This window comes from Heptranchias perlo, chromosome 20 (genome assembly GCF_035084215.1).
Source record: "Heptranchias perlo isolate sHepPer1 chromosome 20, sHepPer1.hap1, whole genome shotgun sequence".
Lineage (NCBI taxonomy): Eukaryota > Metazoa > Chordata > Chondrichthyes > Hexanchiformes > Hexanchidae > Heptranchias > Heptranchias perlo.
In genome coordinates, this window is record NC_090344.1 from 1,948,793 (window position 1) to 1,963,696 (window position 14,904).

At 43.6% G+C, this 14,904-nt stretch overlaps 3 non-coding genes across 3 annotated transcripts; 1 reads left to right on the plus strand and 2 right to left on the minus strand.

The window, feature by feature from the left end:
• Positions 1 to 1,402: 1,402 nt before the first annotated feature.
• Positions 1,403 to 1,492, plus strand: trnap-ugg (transfer RNA proline (anticodon UGG)). The gene is given in 2 exon segments: positions 1,403 to 1,438; positions 1,457 to 1,492. It is a non-coding gene; the product is annotated as a tRNA-Pro (tRNA).
• Positions 1,493 to 2,018: 526 nt separating this feature from the next.
• On the minus strand, positions 2,019 to 2,092 carry trnai-aau (transfer RNA isoleucine (anticodon AAU)). The gene has a single exon. It is a non-coding gene; the product is annotated as a tRNA-Ile (tRNA).
• Positions 2,093 to 9,074: 6,982 nt separating this feature from the next.
• On the minus strand, positions 9,075 to 9,166 carry trnar-ucu (transfer RNA arginine (anticodon UCU)). The gene is given in 2 exon segments: positions 9,075 to 9,110; positions 9,130 to 9,166. It is a non-coding gene; the product is annotated as a tRNA-Arg (tRNA).
• Positions 9,167 to 14,904: the final 5,738 nt, after the last annotated feature.

Genomic DNA, 14,904 nt, shown 5'->3' on the forward strand with positions numbered 1-14,904 from the left:
TGTGACTGACTGTCTGCCCATTTATGGCCACATTTCTGAGTTCCTGCCTTCGCTCTGTGTCGCAGGCCTGTCTCTGTCCCTTAGGATCACAACACACCCACAAGCTTCACGACTGAACGCAGGTTTGGACAGTCTGTCCTCGCAGGTCCTTCGGAAGCTAATGATTTTGAACTGAATGATTTTTCCTGAGTGACTTGTGAAGTTTGGTTCAGTGATATGTTTGCGAAAGAGAACGGAGGAAATAGTTAGTGTGCAACTCGACATTTCTCTACATCGTAATAGAAAACGTGATTGGATGGATAGAAGAGGTCTGAAAGGATGGCCGATCGGCTGTGGGTGGCACCGAATTCTGCAGTGGCTGCAGTCGTTCATTACCGGTAATGAAAATGAGGTAATATACTACCACAAGCTGCCGGTGAAAATCATTCAATTTCCCAAACTTGACCCACCGAATCAAATGAAGCTGCTGGGAAAGCTACAAGACCACGCCGGTCTATCGGGCATCGTTTGAAGCAACTGGCAGTTCAAAGTAGCATCCACAGCCATGTAAGTACTGCCATGTGCCGCTGCGATCGCCGAGTGGTTGCAGCGTTAAATTCAAGATCAAATGGAGTTTTCCTTCTTAGGTTTTATTTCTGCTCGCTGAATTATTGTTTAAAGATCCGGTCAATGCTCAAATGAATGAACTGGATCGAACTCACTTCATTTATCTCTCTCAGAGCATGAGAGATACTCGAGCGTGGCCGGCGCTTTTAATTGGGTGCCCAATGTACTCTTGCAAAATTCAAATGCACAAGAAAGAATCTTGCCCAATCTGCAACTAAAATTCTGCTACTTTGCAGAACCACCCATTTATAAGCGACTTTATTTACATGAATCTCTCTATCTCTCCTTGTCTCTTGTCTCTATGTTGTCCCCTGATGGACTTCTCAGGCTTCCTGGAACGGTAAAGGCTGATCGAACCTGCAACACCAGCAGGGAAAGGTAAAGGAAAAAAAGACTGAGACGGTCGGAAATGTAAAGGTGCAACCCAGCTGATAAATTCGTAGCTAATGTCTCCACATTTTTGTCTCTTCGCCCTCACAGTGAAAGAAAACAGCAATGTGAGTAAAATATACTTATGGTAGCTTGTATACTCTGACGATGCCGAGACAGATGCCAATGTAGCTTCAGATTAACTAATTCTGAAAAGTATTATTTGAAAAAACAAGTCGTACATTGTAAACGAATTTAGTAAAGAGAGGCTAATATTGGTGACTGGAAATAGGTCGTGTACAACTTGATATTGCTGCATATAGGAATAGAAAACGAGATTGGGTGGACAGAAGCGGTTGGAAAGGATAGCCGATCGGCTGAAGACTATGGTGAAATTTTAGACCGGCTGCAGGGCTTTTTAGCAAGCGGCTCGTTGGTCTAGGGGTATGATTCTCGCTTTGGGCGTTTTTCTAATGAAATATGCGGGAGGTCCCGGGTTCAAATCCCGGACGAGCCCTGTTATCTCACTGCTTTTTAGTGAAAAGTCACCAATTGGATTCTGACATCTTTGCAGTTGTTCGAATTGAATTATATTTGAGCTCCAGAGGACAAAGTGCAGAAGTTTCCAAGGCGCAACACACACGGAGTAAATAAAATGTCTCAAGATGATGTGGAGATTGAAGCTGAATGTGAATTTACCCCAATTTCGGCGGTCTCATTGATATTAGATGACGGGATCGAGAACCACATATCCAAGTTTGCCGATGACACAAAGATAGACAGAATTATAAGCAGTTTGGATGGAAGAATGAGATTACAGAGCGATATCACTAGATTAAGTGAATGGGCAAAACTGCGGCAAATGGATTTCAACGTAAGCAAGTTTGAGGCCGTCCACTTTGGACCTCAAAAAGATAGATCAGAAAACATATTAATGGATGTTACTCCAAAAAATTGACCTCATGACATTTTGTGTGGATTCGCTTGTTTCTCAAGTCTGCCAAACTTTTAAAAGTTACAAAAATATTGCAATTGGAACTTTATGGCCCGTACGGGGATCGAACCCGCGACCTTGGCGTTATTAGCACCACTCTCTAACCAACTGAGCTAACCTGCCATGTGGACAGCTTAGCTTTATGGGCTTACCCGCGTGTTGGGTAGTTTGTGTTTATTTTTACACCAGCTGACAGGGTTTTACAACGAATTTTGAATAAACCACATCCCTTAAACAGTGTTACTTGTTTCTGTATATACTGTCGAGGAAGTAGATCAAAATTAACAAACAAAGAGCACTTTAATGTAACAAATTAAATTCCGATCAATATTATTTTACTAACAATCAACAGCCCATCCATAAAACACTGCCCCGCTATAAAACCTGTGTGCAGGACCCTGAGCTGCTGTGAAAATGATATCACCGCAACGTGATTCGATCACGCTGCGTTTTGACGTTGAGTCAGATGTCTGTCTGTCTATCTGTCTGTCTGTTTATCCGTCGGATTGGGTCTCGGCATTATTCTCAGGCCAGGCTTTTTGTTTGCTGGCTGCAGGCCTCGATCCCCGACTGACTGAACAACTACCGGGCCGTGTGTCAGAATCAATGACTGTGACTGACTGTCTGCCCATTTATGGCCACATTTCTGAGTTCCTGCCTTCGCTCTGTGTCGCATGCCTGTCTCTGTCCCTTAGGATCACAACACACCCACAAGCTTCACGACTGAACGCAGGTTTGGACAGTCTGTCCTCGCAGGTCCTTCGGAAGCTAATGATTTTGAACTGAATTATTTTTCCTGAGTGACTTGTGAAGTTTGGTTCAGTGATATGTTTGCGAAAGAGAACGGAGGAAATAGTTAGTGTGCAACTCGACATTTCTCTACATCGGAATAGAAAACGTGATTGGATGGATATAAGAGGTCTGAAATGATGGCCGATCGGCTGTGGGTGGCACCGAATTCTGCAGTGGCTGCAGTCGTTCATTACCGGTAATGAAAATGAGGTAATATACTACCACAAGCTGCCGGTGAAAATCAATCAATTTCCCAAACTTGACCCACCGAATCAAATGAAGCTGCTGGGAAAGCTACAAGACCACGCCGGTCTATCGGGCATCGTTTGAAGCAACTGGCAGTTTAAAGTAGCATCCACAGCCATGTAAGTACTGCCATGTGCCGCTGCGATCGCCGAGTGGTTGAAGCGTTAAATTCAAGATCAAATGGAGTTTTCCTTCGCAGGTTTGATTTCTGCTCGCTGAATTATTGTTTAAAGATCCGGTCAATGCTCAAATGAATGAACTGGATCTTACTCACTTCATTTATCTCTCTCAGAGCATGAGAGATACTCGAGCTTGGCCGGCGCTTTTAATTGGGTGCCCAATGTACTCTTGCAAAATTCAAATACACAAGAAAGAATCTTGCCAAATCTGCAACTAAAATTCTGCTACTTTGCAGAACCACCCATTCATAAGCGAATTTATTTACATGAATCTCTCTATCTCTCCTTGTCTCTTATCTCGATGTTTTCCCCTGATGGACATCTCAGGCTTCCTGGAACGGTAAAGGCTGATCAAACCTGCAACACCAGCAGGGAAAGGTAAAGGGAAAAAAGACTGAGACGGTCGGAAAAGTAAAGGTGCAACCCAGCTGATAAATTCGTAGCTAATGTCTCCACATTTTTGTCTCTTCGCCCTCACAGTGAAAGAAAACAGCAATGTGAGTAAAATATACTTATGGTAGCTTGTACACTCTGACGATGCCGAGACAGATGCCAATGTAGCTTCAGATGAACTAATTCTGAAAAGTATTATTTGAAAAAACAAGTCGTACATTGTAAACGAATTTAGTAAAGAGAGGCTAATATTGATGACTGGAAATAGGTCGTGTACAACTTGATATTGCTGTCTTTTGGAATAGAAAACGAGATTGGGTGGACAGAAGCGGTTGGAAAGGATAGCCGATCGGCTGAAGACTATGGTGAAATTTTAGACCGGCTGCAGGACTTTTTAGCAAGCGGCTCGTTGGTCTAGGGGTATGATTCTCGCTTTGGACGTTTTTCTAATGGAAAAAGTGAGAGGTTCCGGGTTTAATTCCCAGACAAGCCCTGTTATCTCACTGCTTTTTAGTGAAAAGTCACCAATTGGATTCTGACATCTTTGCAGTTGTTCGAATTGAATTATATTTCAGCTCCAGGGGACAAAGTGCAGAAGTTTCCAAGGCGCAACACACACGGAGTAAATAAAATGTCTCAAGATGATGTGGAGATTGAAGCTGAATGTGAATTTACCCCAATTTAGGCGATCTCATTGATATTAGATGACGGGATCGAGAACCACATATCCAAGTTTGCCGATGACACAAAGATAGATAGAATTATAAGCAGTGTGGATGGAAGAATGAGATTACAGAGAGATATTACCAGATTATGTGAATGATCAAAAGTGCGGCAAATGGATTTCAACGTCAGCAAGTGTGAGGCCGTCCACTTTGGAGCTCAAAAAGATAGATCAGAAAACATATTCATGGATGTTACTCCAAAAAATTAACCTTATGACATTTTGTGTGGATACGCTTGTTCCCAAAGTCTGCCAAACTTTTAAAAGTTACCAAAATATTGCAACAGGAACCGTATGGGGATCGAACCCGCGTTCTTGGCGTTATTCGCACCACGCTCTTACCAACTCAGCGAACCGGCCATGGACACAGTTTAGCTTTATGGATTTACCCACGTGTTGGGTAGTTTGTGTTCATTTTTCACCAGCTGACAGGGTTTTTGAACGAATATTGAATAAGCAACATCCCTGAAACATTGTTACTTGTTTCTCTATATACTGTCGAGGATTTAGATCAAAATTAACAAACAAAGAGCACTTTAATGTAACAAATTAAATTACGATCAATATTATTTACTAACAATGAACAGCCCATCCATAAAACGCTGCCCCGCTTTCAAACCTGTGGGCAGGACCCTGAGCTGCTGTGAAAATGATATCACCTCAACGTGATTCGATAACGCTGCGTTTTGACGTTGAGTCAGATGTCTGTCTGTCTATCCGTCCGATTGGGTCTCTGCCTTATTCTCAGGCCAGGTTTTTGTTTGCTGGCTGCAGGGCTCGCTCCCCGACTGACTGAACAATGACCGGGCCGTGTGTCACAATCAATGACTGTGACTGTCTGTCTGCCCATTTATGGCCTTGAATGGCCACATTTCTGAGTTCCTGCCTTCGCTCTGTGTCACAGGCCTGTCTCGGTCCCTTAGGATGACAACACACCCACAAGCTTCACGATTGAATGCAGCTTTGGTCAGTCTGTCCTCGCAGGTCCTTCGGAAGCTTATGATTTTGAACTGAATTATTTTTCCCGGGTGACTTGTGAAGTTTTGTTCAGTAATATGTTTGCGAAAGAGAACGGAGGAAATAGTTAGTGTGCAACTCGACATTTCTCTACATCGGAATGGAAAACGTGATTGGATGGATAGAAGAGGTCTGAAAGGATGGCCGATCGGCTGTGGGTGGCACCGAATTCTGCAGTGGCTGCAGTGGTTCATTACCGGTGATATATTACCGGTGGCTTCTTATTTTCGGGGTATAATTCTCGCTTTGGAATATTTGACGATTCATTCTGAGCGAGGTCCCGTTTCTTAATGTTGTTTAAAGCTCAAATAAATATGAACCAGATTTAACCAACAGCATTTCTCTCCTTCAAAGAGATATTTCAGCAGACGTGTTTAATTCGAGAGCCCAATGGTCTCTTAAAAAACATTGAAAGGAAACTCTCCCGAGCTCCGTGTTAAATTCTTGCTCGTTTGCAGAACTTGACATTTGTTTCTTTACTTTAATCTGTCTCTTGACTCTCTGTGTTTTCCCCTCATGGACTTCTTAGGCTTTATTAAACGGCCAAGGATGATCGAAACTGCAGAGAAGTGTAAAGATAGGAAGACGGAGAAGGTCAGAGAAGCAAAGGTGCAACCCAGCTGATGAATTCATAACTGAGGTCCACTAAAGTCTCTTCGCCGTCACAGTGAAAAAATCAGCAATTCGAGTACAGTATACTTTTGGTAGAGTGTATAATAGGCAGATGTTGAGACAGACACCAATCGAACTGTTGCCGTGGCGATGAAAGCGCCAAATGCGAAACACTAGACCACAAGGTAACGCTGAACATTCTTTGCTGTGAACAAGCAGACAAACGCGGCCTTTCCCACTTGCCCCTTTGTAATTCCGGTCATTTTCGGGCCAGACAAGCTGCTCGCACAAAATAGCATTTTCTGTTCGAACTACTATTGGGACAGAAGTTGATGTTCAGGCAATAACAGCACCAAGTGCAAGTAGACATGTACATGAAATAGCAAATGAGGTGATATACTGCCACAAGCTGCCGGTGAAAATCATTCAATTTCCCAATATTGACCCACCGAATCAAATGTTGATCCTGGGAAAGCTGCAAGACAACGCAGTCTATCGGGCATCGTTTGAAGCAACTGCCAGTTGAAAGTGGCATCTCCTGCTGCTTCTGTGGGGAGTGAGAGGGAACTGAGCATCGATTTATTGGTTATTGGTGAGTTCGTGCCGCTTGAAAGCACTGTCGACGATATCTTCCATCACTTTGCTGACGATTGAGAGCAGACTGATGGTGCGGCAATTGGCCGGATTCGATTTGTCCTTCTTTTTGTGGACTGAATAACGGAACAGGCTCGATGGGCGAAATGGCCGAGTCCTGTTCCTGTGTTCCTCATTGGTTCAGAATGTAAAACGATCCTGCATTGGCCACGTATCAAGCTCGAGTCGCATGATAAGTCGGCGAGAATTCAACGCCACCACCACCAATCCTCGCATGGCCACTTGCTGCATGTGTCCATTTGGAATCCTGTTTGAAAGAATATGCAGTCTGGCGGAGGTACTGTGATAACCCTACGCAGTCACGCAGTCTGACCTACAACTGTGCAAGAACTGCTGTGTGCAGCTGCGATGGCCCAGTGTTTGAAGCGTTAGACTCATAACCCACTGGGGTTTTCTTGCACCGGTTTGAATTATACTCGGTGAGTTACTGTTTAACGATCTGTTCAATGTCCAAATCTATAAAGTGGAGCTAATTGAACGCATTTACCCTTTTCAAAGCAGGAGAGACATTCCACCGTGGCGGGCGCCCAAAGTTCTCTTTCAAGATTTCAAGACACGAGAAGGAATATCTCCCAATCAGCAATTTAAATTCTGCTAGTTTGCTGAACCTGGCATTTATACTCTTCGTTTATTTCCTTGCATCTCTCTATCTGTCACTGAATCTGTCTCTTGTCTCTCTGATAGAATTCTCAGGCTTCCTTGAATGGCGAAGGCTGATCTAACCTGCAAGACAAGCAGGCTGAGATGGTCGGAAAAGTAAAGTTACAACCCAGCTGATGAATTCGTAGCCAATATCTCCACATTTATGTCGCTTCAGAGCAATTCATTCTGCAAAGTGTTTCAGGATAATGCAAGTCGTACATTCAAAACGAATTTGGTGAAGAAAGGCTGATATTGTTAACTCGAAATAATTAGTGTTGAATCTGATCTCGCTGTACATCATATTTTGTACAAGAAAACGAGATTGGATGGACATTCTATTCTGAAAGGATGGTTGATCGGCTGCGTGGCAGCGAAAATTTACATTGCCTGCACGGCTCTGTTGCCAGTTGCTCTTTGGATCTGATTCTCGCTCATGGAGTTTCACTGGTTCAAATCCTGGAGCTCTTATTCACTTTCACTGGATTTCCCACGAAAGCCAAATAAAGTTTCACTCTCTCCGGTCCTCCATAAATCCTGATAACGCAGCCTTTCTCACTCCGGGAGCTGGGGAATAGCGGAAAACTGATGAGTTTGTTGTCCCATCTGGAATGCGGTTTTGAACTGTTGTTATTCGCCGAGACAGCGTTGCTGAAGCCTTTAATGATCTCTCACAAATCAGCTGAACACGGTCGGAATGTGCAAACCATGTTACTTTTCCGAAATAAAGGAGTGACGTTCATTGTAGAAACACGGTAGAAGACTGCTCTCGCTCATTGCACAAATATCCATATCTGAATGAACCAGCTCTCCGGCAACCATTGAGTCCTCCCTTCGGACCTTGTCTGTGAAGAAGAATTCTGAGTTCCGTGCAGCCAATCTCGGATTTTTAAATATTTTTCATGTGCCTGCTATCGGACCGCAGGGTCACTGGTGGAATATCAGCCGTGCTCCGCTGGCAATTTTTACCCTGCATTTTCTTGCAGACAAAACACACATTGGAAACCTGGCGCTGTGAGGCAATGAATTCTGAGGTAAAAGATATCCAGGGCGGGCTGAAACCACCAACCTTTCAATTAAAAGCCGAACGCCCTGGCCGATTACACCACAGAGACACTATGTTCTTTATACTAAACCATTAATTCACCGCGCTAAAGTTTGAGTTTGCAGCGACCAATACAGCAGCTGTCCATCATCAGTTTACTTTTCTAAATAAAAGGTGTGCAGCTTGCACGAGTGAATATTTTTGCTGTATTATTTCTGAGCATTAGGCTCATAACTGCCTGTATGTTTGAAGGCAGTGGTTCCTCCGGACTACGCTGTTGTATTAGCAGATGAGATGTTCAGTATTACTTGTTTACAGGAGGGAGGCTGCGGTTTTGGTGACGCAAATTATGATTTTGATCCATCGACAAATCGTGCGATTTAACTAGAGCTTTAAATCAGCGCCTGAGACCGCTCAGCCAGGATACTTTCCATCCGACACTTCTAGAGCTAGTTTTACAGGAACAGAATTACGACAAGCAAGAATTCTACCCCTCAAGCGCCAATGCTCGCACGGCAGCCAGATGCATGTGTCCAGTTAAAAACCTGTCTGAAGGAACATGCAGTCTGACAGAACCGGAAGTCCAGCAGATTGACTTTCGGTCTGAGATGATGTTGAGTCTCCTCCTTGAGAGTGTTTCGCCAATCCAGCTCATAGTGGATTTAGAATCATAAATTCTGGTTTGACTGGAGCCACTTGTGTAAGATGAAGTGCAGGGAGCAGTTTCCCGTCCTTGACGGACATTAATGATCCTGTTGCGGTTTTGCTGCAAAATATCACTTCCCAGCTCCCGAAACTAAAACTCAACTCTGGTGGGACTTGAACCCACAACCTTTGAATACCTCCTCCAATCATTCAGTAGAAGTCCAACACGCTATCCATTGCGCCACAGAGTCAGTTATGTAACATTGCCGAGAGCGGGGATCTTGTGCTGTGGTTGAGGCGGTCAGGCTGCTCCTGCTTCCGCCTCTCACATTCCCAGAGCGCAGCGGCAGTCTGCACGGATCACCCTCCAATGGATCCGGCTCCAGCCGCTTGTTGTGGGCCTGGTGCAAGAACTGTCGCGTCTGACTCCAAATCAGAAGGCTGCGTGTTTTGAACCAGGTTGAAATCACAGCATTTTCACTGTGGCTCAGGGTCCTGCCGACTGATTTTAGATCGGGACCGTGTTTCAGTGATAGGATGTTCAGTGTTTGTGCAACAATATCAAAATTAAGTTTGATACATTAATGAGCTTTTTTTCTGTTACTTTCTATTTACACCCTCTCCAGTTTTATGTAGAAAGAGTTAACAATGTTTAAGGGATGTGGTGTGCAGTGCTTGTGGAATCAGTGTAATTAAATTGGATACTTTCATCAGTTCCTTCTCTAACCCAGACTCTTATCATTAGATTTGTAGCTTCACCCTGTTTAAAATAGGTTACTCAGTGATATAAATGAATCAGGAACAATCTCGAGACCTCAGCAGGTATATTTTTTCCAATGCTTTGTGATGGTCTCGATTTCCATTGAAATTTTCAATCAGCAAATCACAACGGGTGCTTTGGATTTGACAAACTAATTTATTACTTGTCTGGTTCCTGGAAATTATCCAGTGGGGATTTCCTTACCCGTACAGATATAGAAATAAATACATTCCATCATTTCACAAATGACAGTTGTGTAAATAAATATATCGCGATATCCAACATGGAAAAGCAGCTCTTCATGTTCTTAAACAAATTTCCTCATTTTATTTTATTAATCCACTTACGTTTCAATGTAAAACATATATTCAGAGCATCTCTCTAAACTTAAAGAATGGTAAAACAATTCCGGGACCGGGACCAATGTTTTCGAGGGGGTGTTTGCGAGTGCTGTTGGGGAAGGTTTAAACGAGAGCGGCAGGGGGATGGGAACCTGAGCGGGGAGTCAGAAGAGAATAAAGTTGAAAGCAGCAAGAGAGGGGAAGACCCAGGGGAAATCTACAATAGAAATAGTACAAAAAGTTGTTCAAGAACAAGTGAAAGGGAAAAGCGTAGAGCAGTGGAAAGAAAGTGTACTTTAGGCTCGACAGATAAAATAAAAACTAGAAGGAGTAAGGCGATTAACCAAGCATCAAAGCTGTGGCAGGGGTTTGGGAACCTGAGCAGGGAGACAGAGGAAAGCGTGTCAGGAAGGGACAGAAGGTATGGACTAAAAGGTAAAGTGTTAAAAAAGGAAAAAGCAGGAACGAAGTGTCACAAAACATATTTGAAAGTTCTTTATCTGAATGCACGTAGCATTCGTAACAAAATGGACGAGCTAACGGCACAAATAACGACGTATGGGTATGATCTTGTGGCCATTATAGAATCATGGCTGCAAGGTAACAACAACTGGGAATTAAATATGCCAGGGTATTTAACAATCAGGAAGGACAGGCAGGAAGGAAGGGGAGGTGGGGTGGGGTGTTAATAAAGGAAGGAATCACTGTAATACAGAGAAATTATATTGGGACAAAGGATCAGGACAATGAAACAGTTTGGGTAGAGATAAGGAATGATAAGGGGGAGAAAACACCAGTGGGCGTACTATATAGGCCTCCTAATAGTTGCAACACTGCTGGATGAAGCGTTAATCAGGAAATAGTCGGGGCATGTAATAAGGGAACAGCTATAATTATGGGGGATTTTAACTATCATATTAACTGGACAAATCAAATTGGGCAGGGCAGCCTTGAAGAAGAGTTTATTGAGTGTATTAGGGATGGATTTCTTGAGCAGTTTGTAACTGAACCTACAAGGGGGCAAGCAACCTTGGACCTGGTCCTGTGTAACGAGCCAGGATTAATTAATAATGTCCTAGTTAAGGATCCCCTTGGAATGAGTGACCATAACATGGTTACATTCCATATCCAATTAGAGGGTGAGAAGGTTGGTTCTCAAACAAGCGTACTGAGCTTGAATAAAGGAGACTATGATGATATGAGAGCGGAATTGATTGAAGTGGACTGGGAAAATAGATTAAAGGGTAAGACGGTACATGAGCAGTGGTGCTCATTCAAGGAGTTATTTTACAACTTTCAAAAAATATATATTCCACTGAGGAAAAAAGGGTGTAAAAGAAATGACAGCCATCCGTGGCTAAGTAAAGAAATTAAGGATAGTATCCGACTAAAAACAAGGACATATAAGGTAGCCAAACTTAGTGGGAGGATAGAAGATTGGGAAGTCTTCAAAAGACAGCAAAAGTAACTAAAGGACTGATTAAGAAAGGGAAGATAGATTATGAAAATAAATATGAAAACAGATAGCAAGAGCTTCTATAGTTATATAAAAAGAAAAAGGGTGGCTAAGGCAAACGTCGGTCCCTTAGAGGATGAGACCGGGAAATTAATGGTGGGAAACATGGAGATGGCAAAAATGCTGAACAAATATTTTGTTTCATTCTTTACGGTAGAGGACACTAAGAATGTCCCAACACTGGACAAACGGGAGGCACTAGGGGGAGGAGCTAAATACGATTAAAATCACTAAGGAATTGGTACTCAGTAAATTAATGGGACTCAAGGCGGATAAATCCCCTGGACCTGATGGCTTACATCCTAGGGTCACGAGGGAAGTGGCAGTCGGGATTGTGGATGCTTTGGTAATAATTTTCCAAAATTCTCTGGACTCGGCAAAGGTCCCGGCAGATTGGAAAACTGCTAATGTAACACCCTTATTTAAAAAGAGTTGTGGGCAGGAGGCTGGAAATTATGAACCAGTTAGCCTAACACCTGTGGTGAGTAAAATTTTGGAGTCTATTATTAAGGAGCCAATAGCGGAACATTTGGATAAACATAATTTAATAGGACAAAGTCAGCATGGCTTTGTGAAGGGGAAGTCATGTCTGTCAAATTTGCTTGAGTTCATTGAGGACATAACGTACATGGTGGATAAAGGGGAACCAGTGGACGCAGTGTATTTAGACTTCCAGAAGGCATTCGACAAGGTGCCACATAAAAGATTATTGCTCAAGAGAAAGAATCACTGGATTGGGGGTAATATTCTGGCATGGGTGGAGGATTGGTTATCGAACAGCAAGCAGAGAGTTGGGATAAATGGTTCATTCTCGGACTGGCAAACAGTAGCCAGTGGTGTTCCGCAGGGGCCGGTGCTGGGTCCCCAACACTTTACAATCTATATTAACGATTTGGAGGAGGGGACCGAGTGTCACGTATCAAAGTTTGCAGATGATACAAAGATGAGAGGGAAAGTAGAGAGTGAGGAGGACATAAAAAACCTTCAAGGGGATATAGACAGGCTGGGTGAGTGGGCGGAGATTTGGCAGATGCAATACAATATTGGAAAATGTGAGGTTATGCACTTTGGCAGGAAAAATCAGGGAGCAAGTTATTATCTTAATGGCGAGAAACTGTAAAGTACTGCAGTACGAAGGGATCTGGGGGTCCTAGTGCAAGAAAATCAAAAAGTTAGTATGCAGGTGCAGCAGGTGATCAAGAAGGCCAACGGAATGTTGGCTTTTATTGTGAGGTGGATAGAATATAAAAACAGGGAGGTATTGCTGCAGTTATATAAGGTATTGGTGAGACCGCACCTGGAATACTCCATACAGTTTTGGTCTCCATACTTAGGAAAAGACATACTTGCTCTCGAGGCAGTACAAAGAAGGTTCACTCTGTTAATCGCGGGGATGAGGGGGCGGACATTTGAGGAGAGGTTGAGTAGATTGGGACTCTACTCATTGGAGTTCAGAAGAATGAGAGGCGATCTTATTGAAACATATAAGATTGTGAAGGGGCTTGATCGGGTGGATGCGGTAAGGATGTTCCCAAGGATGGGTGAAACAAAACTAGGGGGCATAATCTTAGAATAGGGGGCTGCTCTTTCAAAACTGAGATGAGGAGAAACTTCTTCACTCAGAGGGTAGTAGGTCTGTGGAATTTGCTGCCCCAGGAAGCTGCGGAAGCTACATCATTAAATAAATTTAAAACAGACATTGACAATTTCCTAGAAGTAAAGGGAATTTGGGGTTACGGGGAGCCGGCAGGAAATTGGACATGAATTTAAATTTGAGGTTAGGATCAGATCAGCCATGATCTTATTGAATGGCGGAGCAGGCTCGAGGGGCCGATTAGCCGACTCCTGCTCCTATTTCTTATGTCCTTATGTTCTAAATTGTAGGTAAGGAATTGATGGGTCGAATGGCCTCCTCTGTGGTGTGTTCATTCTATGATTCTATGATAAATGTTATTATAAACAGTGAACAGACAATCCCAAAAAGACTGCACAGCTAAAAAAAACAAACTGACACTGAAACATTGCGATGACCCCAACATAATTCGAACACGCATTTTTTTGATTTGGAATCACGAGGTCCATCACAAGCATTTGCAGCCGGATCCATCGGAGGGAGATCGGTACCGATCGCCACAGGGACTCGAAGAGGCGGATGCAGGAGCAGCATCAGCACAGGAGCCCCGCTCTCGAATCCAGCCGTTACCAGCGGAGAGCTGCCAGTCCCGGCCTGAGCCCTGACTGGGAGCCGCCTGCCATTCTTTCTTTACAGAACGGGACCGATCCAGTTTCAGCTCACACAAAAGGTCAGGAATCTCACTCCTGACAGATACACTGATTTAAACCTTGTTTAGATTCAGTGAATTGGGATTTAATTTAATCCTCAGCTGCCCGCCGCTCTGTCAGTTCCGGACTTTATTTAAACCGACACTTGGAGCTCTGTTTTACAGGGTGCTGGCTGTTTAAGCATTTCGCAGTCCCACCACGAACACTTTTTGCTGCTAACTTCTGCTTAATACAAAGTTCCCAGGACCGAGGGAATTTCTCCTGGGTACTGAGTTCGAGTCAAGGAACAATAGAGGTGCGATTAAACTACTTGGTGTATTCTATAGGCCAACAGCTAGTGGGACGGATATAGAGGAGCACATTTGCAGGGGAATTACAGAGAGGTGCAAAAGCCAGAGAGTAGTGATAACAGGGGATTTCAACTATCCTAATAGAGACTGAGATAACCAGAAAATAAGGCGCAAAGAAGGGGAAGAATTGTTGAAATGTGTTCAGGATAACTTTCTCGACCAGTCCGTTTCTGGCCCACTGAGGAAGGAGGCATTGCTGGATTTGGTTCAAAGGAATGACACGGGCCAAGTGGAGCAAGTGTCAGTGGGGGAGCATTTAGGGAGCAGCATTCAGTATCATAAGGATTAGAATAGCTATGGAAATGGACTCTGTCCAATCTTAGTAAAAATACTCAATTGGAGGAGGTCAATCTCAGTGGGATGAGAACGCATCTGGCCCCGGTAAATTGGAATTAAAGATTGACATGGAAAACTATAATTGAACAATGAGCGACCTTTATGAAGTGATGGTTCAGGTACAGTCGAGGGACATTCCCACTAGGGGGAAAAGTAGGGCAAATAAAGCAAAGAGCTCCCTGGATGACGAAAGAGATAGAGAGTAAGTTGAAAAGAGAGGCGTTGGACAGATGTCAGGTTGATAATACAGTCGAGAGTTCAGAGGGGAAGTGAAAAGGGCAAAAAAGGGGCATGGAGAGAGAATGAGTATAGACTGGTGGCTAACATAAAAGGGAATTCAAAAGTCTTCTTTTGGCACATGAACAGTGAACGGGTCGGAAGAGGAGGGGTGGGACCGATTCGG